The 10,060-nt window shown below is 43.3% G+C and overlaps 1 protein-coding gene across 6 annotated transcripts in view; it reads right to left on the minus strand.

Annotated features, from left to right (window-relative positions):
* Nucleotides 1-10,060, minus strand: part of Tln2 (talin 2) — a 395,739-nt gene extending 385,679 nt beyond the window's left edge. For all 6 annotated transcript variants that reach the window (XM_048793709.1, XM_048793710.1, XM_048793711.1 and 3 more), the window contains exon 1: nt 10,005-10,060. The gene's annotated coding sequence lies outside the window, so the exon portion shown is untranslated. The remainder of the gene's footprint in view (nt 1-10,004) is intronic.

The raw sequence follows: 10,060 nt of genomic DNA on the forward strand, positions 1-10,060 counted from the left end.
TTTTTAAAAAAAAAAAAAAAAAAAAAAAAAGACAATAATAATAAACTACCCTTGAATCACAATAAGATATCCCATAAAGGCACCTGCCTTTTCTTTTTTTTTTCTTCAACTGCTTTGTAGCTGGGCCTCTGCAGGCTGCCTGGGCTGACATCTTACCCATGGGGTGAACTCCTACAGCCCAGTGGGGGAGGGTCCAGGAGTGATAAGCATTGAGCCCAGAAGAGAGCCCCTCAAGGAGAAAATTAAGCCTCTTAAAGTGTCCTCCATGTAATCTCTCAAACCCAGGCATAATCCACACTCTCCTTCAAAGATCTTTCATGTATGACCTCAGGCCACACTTGGAAATAGCTTCACTCACATCAAATAGGTCCTATACACAGGTGCCAAGTCATTAAATGGGCTGTCTTGAGGCAATGCAAATAGAAATAGAAAAGAGAGTTTTCATTTAAACACACTAAGCTCTGGGTCTCTCTAACTTGGGTGCTTGAAAGAGCAGTGCTGGGAGGAACCACTGGACAGCCCCACCCATCCATGAGCTGGAATGCTTATGAGGGAGACATCTCTCCACATGGTCAAGTGGACACCGGGGATGAATGAGTCACAAGAACATTAAGGTCAATGACAAACACTTCAGACAAGTCAATTTATCTTCTTCAACCAGCAGCAAAAGTTACCAAGTAGCCTGCTTAAGTGCCCCTCTTCAGAGATAAAAATGAGAAAGGCAACCATTTGTCTCCAGCTAGCTGTCCTCTGCAGGTGCCTCCTATCACTCAACAAGTATTTAACAAGGATGTGCTTCATTCATTCAATACTTAGCCCCTAATTCTCAGCACATGGTCTAAAACACTGTGTCCTGAGACCCTGCTTTTCCACCTCCACATTAGGCTCTTCTCAGCTCAAGTTTGGGAAAGATGTATTACTTCTCATCCAAGGCTAACTTCTATAACCAATAACATTCTTTCACATATTATTCATTATTTTTTTGTTATTGTTGAATACTTACTATATGCCAGCCATTGTTTTTGACACTTGGGGATCCAGTGGCAGAGGTGATTTCTCTTTTGAGCTCATATTATAAGAGCCATGAGATGGACAACGAATGAGTCACATGTGTGATATCATGGAATGACAAATGAAAAAAGAGCAATAAGAGGCTTGAAAGTGGGGCCAAGAAATGCCAGCATGACCTTTCAAGAGATGAGACTCGAACAAACTCCTAAGTGAAGCGGTGTGTGAGAGTGCACCTCCAGATTTCAGAAGCCAGAAAGACAAAGTCTTTCTGAGAGCTGGAGATTGAGCAGCCAAGAGTAAGAGGAGAACCAGGCAAGGGTTGTGACATGAAGGACAGGGGAATAAAGCATCCCAAAGAGTGGGCAATCAGTAGCTAAATGCTGTGGAGAAGCTGCAGAAGGTAACTAAGAAATGGTCCCTGGAGATGTGTGGTTTCAGTGGAGGAGTGAAGCAAAAGCCAGATAGATTGGAGTAGGTTCAAAAAGAATGAATGGAGAGGAAATGGTGTCAGGGAACATGAACATTCTTTTAAAAATATTTGCTATGCAGAAAGAGCAGAGAAATGGAAGAACAGATAACTAGGACAGAGGGTCAAGGGAATTTTGTTACTGCTGCCATTTTTTCCCTAAGATGAAGATGCTTCAACATGTTCCTGATGGGAATTACTCACCAAAGAGGGACACTGAAGATGCAGAAGGGAAAAGAGATACCTGCTTGAGTGAAAACTGAGGGGAGAGAGGATCCCGTGCACATGAGATTATAGGTACTAGTAGGTTAACAGATTTAGTGAGGAAAGACGATGAAACCAGTTCCCAGTTAAGTTTTTTCCCTGAAATAAGCTAATTAATCAGCTGGGTACTCAGTTAACTGAGAGTGATGTGAGGCTAGAAGCTTTGCAGACCTTGAGGTACTGAGTCAAAAGTAAGAGGATGCAGATGGCTGTGTATTTCTTCCACCCAGATTTATCAGCCTGGGACTGGAGCATGGTAAGCAGAGGGTAGGTTTAACCAAAGGTAAAGTTTAATCAGGGAAGTAGGGTGATAGGTGAGAGGGTTCTGGGTATTAAGGAGGTGTACAGAAACCTGAGCTGGGTACAAGGGAATGTGGACAAGAAAGGGATGACAGAAAATGCAAAGGAAGGACTACCAGGTCAGAGGCCCTTATAGGGTAAGGGTTAGGTGGAATTGAGTTCTGGAGAAAATAAAATGATAGAAAAAACAGTGACAATTAGACTGGGATGCTTGTCCAAATTTTGGTGGGGAATGTAGTCATTGGCAATAAAGTCTACAACCGTGTTTTGCAAATGATTAGGTTGCAAATGTAGTGGGTAGTGAATCATGACTGCTATCTTTTCTTTTTTTCTTAATGAAACTGAGTAAAAATGTATGAGAAAATATTATGGCTGATCAGGGTAGATTCTATTGTATGAAACCTTTCAGTTATGTCTCTATTGGTTCATCACATACGATGTATTTGCCATGTGATTTGAGATTAGGAAAAACTTCAAAGACACATAGGTGATCTTTCTCTTGACATGCTGTACCACATAATTCTTTGTTTTTAATGTTCTCCTGTGCATTGTAGGATGTTAAGTGGCACCCTCAGCCAATCTAGATGCCAGTGTCTCCTCTTTCCCCCAAGTCATGAGCATCAAAAACCCGCCCAAGACACTTCCATGTATCCTCTGATGGCAAAATCACGAAGAACCAGAGGTCAGAGATAATTACACAAAGAATGAAGGAAGTAGGGTAGAGAAAAGACAACTGAAAGAGTATCAAGGAGAAGAGATTGCAGGGAGAATGAACATTCTCTACAGATGTCCTTGCCACTTAAACTATTGATGGGAGGTGGAACTATAGACCAAATGCTAAAATTTTCAAAGATTGAGGCCAGTGACCCAGAGAACCATCAGTGAGTGGTCCCCCACCCTAGGTGTACCTTAGAACCATCTGGAGAACTAACCTACCAATGTCCAGACCCATCCCATCCCAAACCAACTACAGGTGACTCTAATGTGCAGCCAAGTCAGAGACCCTGCAGAAGAACTCACTCTACAAAGCCCTGCTTATACATCACCCCTTTCATGAAAATTTCCCTCTTAGTTACCTTTTTCTCCTGAGCCCCATTATTATTACCAATTTTGTTTTGCTTCTCACTTACATGTGACATCACAGAAAAGAATAAAAGGCTCTAAAAGCAGAAAAAAAAATGTTCATTTGCTAAAGAATTTTAGAATCAGAGAAAAGTGAGGAGAGAAGCCCTTTGGGAAATGTTCCTCTTGAGCTTTGGGCCATACTAGCCTCTCAAGATCTTCCAGACCAGTGTGATTCTCAGAGGAGAGACAAGCTGCTCAAGTGGCACTGATAAGCATCATTAGAAACATAAGCGCTTTGGTTATGCTGCAATAAACCCTTGTTGAAACTAATGGTCATTGCCCTAAGCGTTCTCCAAAAACTGTACCAATATTTACATTGCAGCACAATTTAAGCCACATTTATCATCTGGTCGCCATTTTATTCTTAATATTCACCACACGTAGCTAACTTCTTGTTAAAAGAAACCAATAGCTTCAAATCTCGAATTTGTATGTGTGATGAGGTGAGGGGGAAAAGGAAGAAATCTTTAACAGCCCTCTACTCTCTCCCATGAGAATACACTGCAGAATAAATTAAAACAATAACCATAAACTGACTTTCCTGGTTGATTAAACACACACATCTATAAAACATCACTAAATTCCCAAAAACCTACCATAGATAAAGGTAACAAGTAAAATAGCCCAAATACTTATTTTTTTTCCCAGCTTGGTGAAACTGATAAAATTGAATTAACTTGTCTTCATTGAGATTCTAACTTTCATCAGTAATCAGGTAGAATATAAGATCTGCAAAACAAAAGGTAGTGGTTCCTCTAAAGAAATGCTTCTCAAACCTGGTCCCTAACCCAGAGGACCCACCTCACTGAGGAGCTTGTTTGCAAATGATCAGACCTCACCTAAGCCCTACAGAAACAGAAACTGGAGCCCAACAATCTGGGGTTTAACAAGTCCTCCAGATGATTGTGATGCATTTTAGTTTGAGAACCAGTGATCTAAACTGAAGCATAATTTTCAAATTGTGCAGTCAGAGCTTCCAGTGGTTTGAGATGCACTCACAAGATCCACAGGGTCACACGGTGTATACTTTGAAAAATATGGATGGAGTGTCACTGCTTTTGAAAGTTTGGTTCTAGCTGTAAGGGCCAAAAACTCAATAGATTCTATCAAGATTTCAAAAGTTACATTAAGAGGCAGGGTTGAAATGGTTCAAGTTTACATGATTTATCTAACCTAGGGGTAGTGGGAAAGACCTGGGTTCAAATGCCAGCACAGCCATCAAGCAGAACCACTCTGGGCCTCAAGTTTCAGGAGGTCTGCTATCTAGGAAGATTCCCCAAGCAACCAGGGGCTTTTCCCCTTCAAGGACCACCACTGGTCTTCCCTCAGACAGGATAACAAAGGAGAGTGCTTGCTAAAAGATGGGTTTGTTTTCTTTTCATTGCTCTGCTGGGAACAAGGGTAAGCAGCTTTTCCTGAAAATATCCTTTACGTTGAAGATATTTGCTAAAACTTGGAAAAAATCTCAGAATTTTAGAAGATGATTAATTGAAATTTTCCAGAAATAAGAGATTGTTATAGGAGGAATCAGAGCAAGTAAACATGATTATTTCCCAGTCTTTGGGTCCCCAAAGAGGTCCTGATGTATTTCCTATTTATTAAAAGAATAGTGTTTTCATATAGAAAAACCTCCATATTTGAACAAGTAAACCAATAAAGGTATATAGAGAGAAGGTTAATTATCTTCTCCTTCCCACTAGCAATTTTAAACAATATCAAGTTTTGTATGTCCTTCCACATCTTTCTCCAAGGTCATACACTTAGGACTTCTTTTTTAAAATCAGAAATAGGATCAGACTACATATGATATTCTGTAGCTAGTTTTTATTATACATGTAGTTTTTATGTAATATATCATGAACATATCTCACAAAACAATCCATAGTACTAACATACCTTACTGTTTTTATTCTACTGACATTCATGTTGTTTCTAGTTTATTTACTATCATAATCCCGTAGTAAACATCGTCATATGGAGATCCTTACCTGCCAGTGTTTTTATTTCTGTAAAACTAGGGTTCAAATGTGGGACTGCTGAGCTATAGCATGCAGGCTCCAAACTTTCCCAAGTCCTCTCTTTTCCCCCAAAGTCTTCAGCAATTCACATAACCACCAACAGAGTCGGAGAGTTGCCCTGCCACACCCAACAGAAGATGTTACTACTCTTTTAAAAAGTGCACCACTAAATTGGGTGTGGTGGTACATTCCTATAATCCCAGCAGCTTGGGAGGCTGAGGCAGGAGCACTGGGGGTTCAAAGCCAAAGCCAGCCTCAGCAACTGTCAAGGTGCTTATCAACTCAGTGAGACCCTGTCTCTAAATAAAATACAAAATAGGGCTGGGGATGTGGCTCAGTGGTTGAGTGTCCCTGAGTTCAATCCCCGGTACCAAAAAAAAAAAAAACTCTTTATTTTTTAATTTGCATTTCTCAGACCATTAGGGATGTTTTGAACCTTTTCTGCTGACCGATCATTTGCATCTCTTAATTTGCATCTCTTTTTCTGGGAATTGCCTATTCACATCCTTTGATCATCTTTCTATTGTTTTGTCCTTTGCACAGCATTTAATCACACCCTCAATCCCCACCCTCAATTGACTAGATACACAAAATACGAGAGTATCATCCTCCAGAGACCCAGAGACTGAATGTTTCAGGTAAGGGCAGGGTCTGTCTTAATAAGAACATGGTAAACCTTCAAGAATATTTGCTGAATTTTGTTTGTTAAAATTGCAGCTAGAAAAGTATAAAGGAAATACAAATGTTCATTACTTGTTCTACATTTTCAGCACAGCATCAGTTTGACCAAAACTAAATTGTTGGTTAAGAGAAAAAACAAAATCATGGTCTTGGCACTGACTCTGAAAATCCACTGTGAAATGGGTAAATGAGCCCAGTTCTAATTCATAGCTGTGGCTGACACATAAATAAAGGCTCTCACAACCAAAGCATTTTGTACCCAGCCTGGTCCACCAGCTGCCATTCAAATGGCACCTGCCACAGAGCCAAAGGTTGTTAGATAGTCCATGAACAAGAAAGGCCTACCTTAAGTATTTTATTCCTTTTTTGTTTTTGTTTTGCCCCTGCCTCCAAGACTTGCTTACCTTTCAAAATTGCCTCCTTATGGGGGTTGGGGGGTGGCCTGCAGAGAAATTTGGCAGAGTTCAGATTCCTAAACTCTTTTAACTTTAGGGAAAACATCTGGCTAGGCCCACCATTTATTCCCATTATTTGTAATAGTTCTGTTTGGCTTATGTTTTAACTAGTCTCCTTATTAAATATAAAAGCAATAGGATTAAAAAGTTCTGGGGGAAAGTACTGTAATTAAAAAGGCACCAGTTGGGTATGTGAAGCTATAATTCTGAGCTGCTCATTATATTTTTCTTCTTGTCTTTAAAGGGTTTTGTACTCAATTTTAAAAGACTTTGAATTATTTAACTAATTTTTAATACTTCCTGTATTAGCCAAACACCACCCAAAATCTACAAGAAAACATTATGACTCAAAAGTTCTGGAGCATAGTGTCACAGATCACAAACTAGAGATACTGTCCCAAGAGTCTGAGCATGCCCCCACACATAAACACAAACAATACAGGGCCTGACAAATTGACAAGCAACTTTCTAAAGTGCATAGGTATTACCTAACCCTTTGAAGTTACAAAATCTTAATAGGAAAAAAAGGCAGGAACTTTAATCAAGCCATGAAGTTATGATAATAGCAATCAGGCAAGAGGCAACAAAGCCCAGTTTTGAACACATAAAAAAGAGATAAATATTAAGGTAGTAAACTTGGGAATAAGGACTGGAGGTATGTAATAAAGTTCCTCTTTGAGTTGTTTTTATAAAATTTTAATATGCACAAAAATATGTGACATATAGTTATAGAGTAAAATGGTAAAATTAATAAACATATTTAGGTGTGTAATTCTTTCTCTGAGCATACATGATAAAAAATTATAATGTTCATCACCTGTAACTGCTTATGAAAAGGAATGATCTGGGAGTAGAGGGTGATGGGAATCACTGTAATTTAGTGAAAGAAAAGAAACTGGAATAGAAAATCACACACATGCACATGTGTGTGCATACACACACACACACACCCTTTCTTAAATTCTATCTTCACTTAAAAATATTCTAGGGAAGAGTGTTTGCAAAAACACAAAATGAAACAAAAACCTTGAACAAGTAGAGTCAGCAGTAGGTGAATTAAAAATACACAGATAGCTTACACATACTGAGTACCTAGTAACTCATTCAGCAGGGTTAGATTTTTCAAAGTTCACTTTCCCTTTGAAGATAGAAGTGCAACATCAATGCCTAATATAAAGACACCCTAGTAATTATTTAATGCCTACTAGATAACTGAAAACTGTACAAAGGCAGAGAGAAAATGGTGGTTCCACCAGTCAGAAAGAGGTATTTCCTACCACCTCTCAGACTGGAAACTTCATAAAGCAGATGGAGGTTTTCTGCACTACTTTCTCTTCTAAATTGGAGAAATGTTATCTTGGTGTTTTCCACTATTCTTAATGCTCAATGTAAAAAAAGAAATTAAAAGTGTTCCTGCAGGTAACCCTCCTGCCCCAAGGCCACTTTCCCCACCCACTATCCTCCTCAATTTTTGCATAGATAAATGAGCAATCAAGAAGATAGAATCTTGGAAACTCAGTGTGTGACATTGACGTGGGAAGCACTTATTGAAGTGAATAAATAGCAAAGAAGCAGCCTAATAATACCTGACATCACATCTAGATGAAAGCCTCTGTACTCCCTCCACATACAGTTCTCCCCCCGCCCCACGTTTTTGTGGTTCTTTCCATCCTCTCCAATGATGAAGACCCAATATGCTGACATGACCTCAATACTGTGACATCATTTCATTAAGACTTAAAGGAGAAAAGCTGGGACATTCTTGCACTCATCCCATCCCATCATAGGTCAGCAAACACGCCCCCCCTCCCTTCACAAAGCAAAGGTCAATCTATCTACAAAAGCAAAGATTTTCCACCTCCCAGCTAAGAAGTCCCCACCTCCAAGCTCTAGAAAAGAGGATAACCAGCAACCTGAGGAACGCCTCACTCAGCACACGCAGGCGCTCTTGGAAACAAAAGTGGTACTTAAAGCACCTGGGTGCTTGAAACCTACGTGTATTTTCGGACCCGTTTCTCTAGAATATCATCCCTGCTCTCCTGCCTTAAATTGTGTCTCTGACAATATCAACTCCTCTGCTCATTCCTCTCGTCTTCTGGAAATAACCACGGGTTATTTTCACCACGAGCCGTTTTCACCACAAGCCGCAGGAATTCTTCCTTTGCCCGTTATCTCGGCTCTTCCCCAGCATCAAGAACGCAAGTTTCCCCCACGTGTCACCTGAAGCCCCAACTTATGGAAACGCCCCCCATTCCTCGCCTACAGCAGCAGGCACTATCCTAAGAGCCCAGCACGTAGAGGCCGGGCGCTTATTGCTTTGCCGCCACAGCCAAGGAGGCGACTGGAGGCTTTTGGCTAGCAGACCCAAGCCAGGCCCTCGCCAGGATCCGCGAACTGGTGCGCCTCCTCTCTTGCCGGGAGTGAGCCCTAGCGCCCGGCGGAACATGAAAGCGACCCCGAGCGCGGGATAAATGCTCTTCACCCAGCGCAGGGCCCGGGACGCGGCCGTGCGCACCGCTCCGAGGGAGCGCCGGGGGCGGCGGTAGGGAGAACACGCCAGGGAGAGGGGCGTGTTCCCTGAACCTCGGAGCACTAAAGCCGTATCCGCGGGACAGGGACACCGGGGAGCCAAGCGCTAGGTCAGTAACCACCGGTCTCAGTCCCAAATATCGTGGGGCCGGCCTGGCGACGCGCTGCAACCCGCGCGCCCTTGCGGGGACAGCCGCCTCGGCGCCTGCCTCAGCGCGCAAACTTTCCCAGTGACAATCGCTCCTGCCTCCCGGAGGAGCGTCGCGCTATCCTCGGGGCTCAGAAACTGTTCGCCCCCTCCCCTCCGCAGCCGAGACCCACTGAAAATATGGCGCCCTCGAACGCCGTTCCTCCGGCCCCTCAGGGATCCCGAAATGCCTGTCTCCAGGTCCCTGTGGCTCCCAGTGGGCGCGAAATCAAAGCTCGTGGGGCCGGGGAAGGAGCCGCTCAGCCAGTGAGAGGCCACCGCTCTAGATCCAAACCCTGCCCTCGCTTTCGGCCGGGAGCTTCCCCAGTCTCTCAGCGGCCAGCAGTTTGCTAGTGGCGAGAATGGCAAGTGAAGGGGAGTCGTGGAGTCTGCAGGTCTAAGGGTCTAGCTCTGAGAAGGAGCTCCCGGTTGTCTTTGCCGGGAGCCTCGGCGGGAGTCTTGTTTGCAAAGTGGCGTTGGAGTCCGGGCGGCCAGTGCTGGAATGAAGCCGCTCCGCCCTCGCCAACTCTCCTGGCGCGGGGGCCCGGTCGGGGTCGAGGGGACACTCCATGCAGGCGGGGCCGCTTTTCAAAGCCCAGTTACCGGAAACCCGCGGGAGCCCCGGAGGGGATCAGCTGCCCACAGCCAGGAATCCGCTCTCAGGCGCCGGCTGCGAGACTGTTTGCAAACCGCGGCGCCCAGGTCGAGTGCAGTGAAACATACATGTGCAATAGACAGGTGCATTAATTTCAATTTATTTTTATTTTCCTGCAAAAAGCCCTCCCAGAACATGAAATCTGGGAGCTTTGCGGGTTTTTTTCTGCATTGACATCACTCACGAGATGCAAAAGGGAGGAAAAATCACCCACATTTTCCTTCTGGAGAGGGGAGGGAAAAGACATGAGAAATTCATGCAGCGTGCATGCAGCTGGAGGAAGAGAAAAACCCGAGTGAGCCGTGCGCCTTACCGGGGGATGCATTTACTGTCTCATTGCAGAGCGCCTGCCCCGGAGTACAGCCGGCG

Source organism: Marmota marmota, unplaced genomic scaffold, assembly GCF_001458135.2.
Source record: "Marmota marmota marmota unplaced genomic scaffold, marMar, whole genome shotgun sequence".
Lineage (NCBI taxonomy): Eukaryota > Metazoa > Chordata > Mammalia > Rodentia > Sciuridae > Marmota > Marmota marmota.